Here is a 4,682-nt window from a genome sequence, read left to right as displayed (position 1 = left end):
GGGACGGGGGGGGGGGGAACCCAAACCCTTCTGTAAAGTATTACAGCTGCACAACAGAACATATTACCAAAAGTGCAATTCAGGAAGGGTGGGCCCTTGCACATTTTGTTCAAAATACTGTGCTCTCTTTTGATCTCACCCCCCCCCCGCCCCGAGACCTAAGAGTCTCAAGGGAGGGTCTTGGATTCCTGTTTATGCTGGACCATTCTAATCAATAGCATTTACCACTCTTCCATTAAGTGCTTCTGAGTTTCAAGCCAACTGACCTACAAACCTGGCCCTCCTTGCCTGCTCCAGGGAGGGAGAATGGCCACAAGGAGCTACATTGCACCTAATGCTCTCCTAGGCACTTGCCTCATAAAACATGAGGTGTAGGATGGATATCCACATGTGTAGATGGTAGATAAGAACATGGAGCAGGAAGCCATTACTGGCTGCATCAACATAAAATATGGCACAGTCTTCCATTCCATGCAAGAGGAGTTTTATAGCTGTGTTTTCCTTTTCATAAAAACGTGTCTCTTTTCCATGTCAATGTATTAAATATCCATGGTAACAGCAGGGGACAACCAATCAATTATATATGGTAAGTGGTGAAAACAACAGTACAATAAATGGTGAATAAAAGGACAACAAAATAAAAACCACTTTTCTGTATTATCTTTCAGTTGAGCAACAGGAGCTGACTGGTATTTTAGACATAACTGAGATATTTACATTGCTGGTATCTGCGTAATAAATTTTTTCTTACCTTTGATACTGTGTTTCTGACTATGCCATATTAAAAAAAACCAAACCCAAAACAACAAAAACCCCTACATCAAAACACCAAGGTTAAGCCTGTCTGTGAAAGCCCACCTATTATTCTAAAAGCTACTTATTAATAGACAAAATAATTTTCAAAGAAAAAACAAAACTTGTGACTGTGCTTACATTTTGCTGTTGCAAGTGACCAGTTAACTGTTCCTCCCCATCTCTAGCTGTCTTTTTTTGCTACACACAGACCAGTTCTCAGGTTGCATCCCCAGTGTATCAACCATGATTACCTCTGCAGACCCGAGACAGACCCAGACCTTACAGTTTTAGTCTCTTGTGAAGTAATGGCTCTAAGTACTGACCACAAAACACTTACTTAGCACCAAACCACTTAAGACAAAATAGATCTTAAAAACAATAAAACAGTCAACACACTTGCCTTTCCTTCCGTATGACTTACCATTCCATTCCTGCAAAAAGGAAGGCCCAGCTTTTTCCAGCCTCTTCTGCAAAGTCTGCCTCTGTGTTAAATTATTTCTTCCATCAGTCTCTGCCAACTTTATCATCCTCTGATTTTTAGTTCTCAGCCTGACAAACCAGCTGCATCCCTCAGAATTGGAGCTATCGTTCTTGTAATTACCACCTCATGGATTTAGCCACATATAGCTGACACAGGGGAACCACTGAATTGCCTTTTATTCCTTCATCAGCTAGCTCCCTATTAAGTTAGATCAATACATCTATACAGGAAAGTAATATAAAGTAGTATAACCCATTGTATAGTAACTTCCTCTCACCAACCTGGCCACATACAGTGTTCATAAAATTATTACAACTTGGTATTCTTCAGCTATTACTCAACACTGGCTACACTGACAAAAATCGATTCCTCCTTCACAAAAAAAAAAAAAAAAGATTTTACTAAGCAATAAAAGGGCCAAGTCCTGTGAGATGATTCAGGAAAGAAGGCTTCAGCCTCCAGTTTCTGTTGTACTAAGCACAATGCAAAATAAAGATCAATGTGAAGAAAGAAGAGCTCATACAAGTAAGCCAATCTTCTGTACACTACTAAGCCACATTAAAAAGCCTTTTAATCCCTTGTATCTGACAATGCCTGCTGTTTTGAACCCCAGAGAGTTATTTCATTCAGACTCTGTCAGTGAAAGCTTTTTAAGGCCAAGCGTGGCCACCCGAGTTTCACGTCTTCTAAGTCTTTACACCAATTCACAGAGCTGCCCAAGTCCTGCAGGTCACCTTTGGACTCAGCAGCCATGAAATAAATGGGTACGCACACATTCTCCTTCAGAGAGATGTGCCAAAGACTTATGAAGGAAATAATACCCACCCCAAACATCACCAAGTAAAAGTTTGCTCCTAAACCACACAGATACATCTACCCGACCTTTACAGCATGTATCTAGCTGATCTATTCTACTCAAATTACCAGACCCAAGAGAATCTGCCTTCAAGGCTGCTTTTTAGAGTAAGACTATGTGTTTATGGTCAAATAATAACCATGGTAAACACAGACCGTGGGTGATCTTGAACCCAGCCAGGCCAGGTGTACTTATGATGCAACAACACAGTCTGTAGGAAGGTTCTAACAGGCAGCTGCTCCAAGAAATGCCTCTTCCATGGTGCAAACAACCAATTAAGGTGGCATTTTCTACATTATTTTTTCAGTGAAAGTCAGGTCGCTCTTCATCATACATTTCATATGCAGAAGAGCTGAACACCCAGGGCTGCTACTGGAGGAAAATGACATTTGGCAAGACTGCCTGGGAAACCGTCCACAAGCAACACCTACGACATGACAATAATTACCAGTTCTGCCCCTTGCTAATACTGAGGCTGATAAGCACTGGATCAGTCTTGTGGACAGATTAAAGGAGCTCAAAGAATATTTGCTTTATATTATAGCAGTAACTAAGAGCTTTGGTGGCCCTGTCAGCTGCTAGGAACTGCCATGGGTTAAGGCCTAGCTGTGTTTCTGGTGCGGGCAGCTGGGAGGAGGGCTGGTGGAGGAGCCACAGCAGGAACTGTCCAAACCAAGGATCTCTCCGCTTTGTCCTTGGGGAATGGCACAAATCATACGGAACATCACGGCAGGCGGCAGCATCTATAAATGGAAACGATTATTAGGTCACTTAACACCTCTTCTAGCCAGGGGTGAGACCTAGGTTTTCTAAAATGAAAACTTTCAAACCCCAATTAAATGTAGTCAATCCTCATTAAAAATAAACTAGGTAAGTATTTATGAGAGGCATTCCTTGTGCTACATAATATCTCACTGCCTCATTTAAGGACATTCTGAAAATATTTTGAAATACAATTCAGCTGGCTGCTTCTGTCCATTGATTTTTATTTTTCAGAGTACTCTGAAATCATTCCTATTTATAGTTTTGAAAATGAGTTGCTGGCAGTAAGCCAAAATTGTTTAGGCCCAAATCATGACCTTCCTTTAAACTGCTATAATCTGACTCAAGTAAACAGAATTTCCCTCACACTGTTTCTGTGAGGAGGGATGGGTGGAGAACTGCCGTATTTTTTTGACACACCCAAAGACCAGTATCTGCCCCTTTCCTCAAGCCTGGCTCTACAGAAAGGGTCCCCCCCCAGAAGCATGCATCCTGTTAACCCTCCACTTCCACATCTGTAGTCATCCTGCTCACGTCTCACTACTCTACAAGTCCATAGAGAAGGCCAAGGGTTCCTCTAGCTAATGAGTGAGAATATGTACAAATAAACTTGTCTGAAGCTCTTTAAATGTATGCAGTCTATTAGATGGGCTCTGTTTGTGCCAGGACATCGCCGGATCTGGCCTGCAAGTGAGCAGTCTGGTCCAATTTTTAGTTATTTCAAGGTCACTTACACCCCTGCAGTAGTATAAATGTAGCAGGATGTTAATGTAACTGTGAATTGGGACAAACCTATTTCTAGATTTCTGTAGCCTGCTAAATGCATTGTAAATGCCTAGAATTAAGAGGCTAACTTAAAAAAGGAAAGTCTTGGTGAAAGAAGCAAAAGAATGTTATTTGGCTGCAGCTTAAGCTGCAGCAAAATATGTAACAAATGGAAGATGTGGTTTCAACATGGACCCCGATTATTGAGGATTATGTTGACGGAGATACGGCGTAACAGGAGAGAATCTAATGCGTGGGACGTAAATATTCTCATCACCATCGTTTACCAAACTATATATTCCCTTTGGAAGCATCCCAGGCAGCATTAAACCCATCTTCTTATAACTTGTTCCAGCCCAATTAGTAATTTTAATTTTATTATTGTTTAACGGCATTTAGTTGAACGCCTCAGAGTTACTGAGCCTAACATCTTGCTTTTGACAAGAATCGTCTAATAAAGTTCTTGGTGTGCTGCAGATTGGAAACAGGCCAGAGAAAGTCTGCTTTGCAGAGGCTTTCCGTACACAGTTCGCGTCAGCAGTTTTACATTTTCCCTGCTAAATTCTAACAAACGGTAAGCAGTCTTCAGAAACAATGACAGAAACATGAAAGAAACACACTAAATTCCTTTTCATTGGTTTAAAAAATGGGTCAAGACCAGCGCGGAGGGAAGCATCTCTCTGTAAATACAGACGCAGCGATGCCCCGAACCATATTTACGGCACCAACTGCGACTAGCAAGAGGCTGGGCTTTTTAGCTCCATGGGAGCAAAGCCCGCCGAAGCCCCCCGCCGGTGTAAGGAAGGCCCGCTGTCCTGAGCGCCGTGAGCCCGTCTTTGGTCCGTCGCCGTGCCGGCTGCAAGAGGGAACGGATTCTTCCACCTGAAGCGCCACAGTCCGCAAAGGGCGCTCGGAGCCGCGGCCCCGGCGCTGCCAGCCCGCTGCCCCCTGCGGCACCGGGCCGAGCGGTGACAGGGGCCGGAGTTTTGACCGGAACGTCGAACTTACCTGGCGGGCCGCCCG

At 43.2% G+C, this 4,682-nt stretch overlaps 1 protein-coding gene across 1 annotated transcript in view; it reads right to left on the bottom strand.

Annotated features, from left to right (window-relative positions):
- Positions 1-4,676, bottom strand: part of MESDC2 (mesoderm development candidate 2) — a 15,880-nt gene extending 11,204 nt beyond the window's left edge. Inside the window, exon 1 of the mRNA XM_010571939.1 lies at positions 4,668-4,676. The gene's annotated coding sequence lies outside the window, so the exon portion shown is untranslated. The remainder of the gene's footprint in view (positions 1-4,667) is intronic.
- Positions 4,677-4,682: the final 6 nt, after the last annotated feature.

The sequence above is a fragment of the Haliaeetus leucocephalus genome, unplaced genomic scaffold (genome assembly GCF_000737465.1).
Source record: "Haliaeetus leucocephalus isolate CR32 unplaced genomic scaffold, Haliaeetus_leucocephalus-4.0 Scaffold339, whole genome shotgun sequence".
Classification (NCBI taxonomy): domain Eukaryota; kingdom Metazoa; phylum Chordata; class Aves; order Accipitriformes; family Accipitridae; genus Haliaeetus; species Haliaeetus leucocephalus.
The sequence above is the reverse complement of the archived record's forward strand: the minus strand, read 5'-3'. Positions and strand labels throughout refer to the sequence as shown.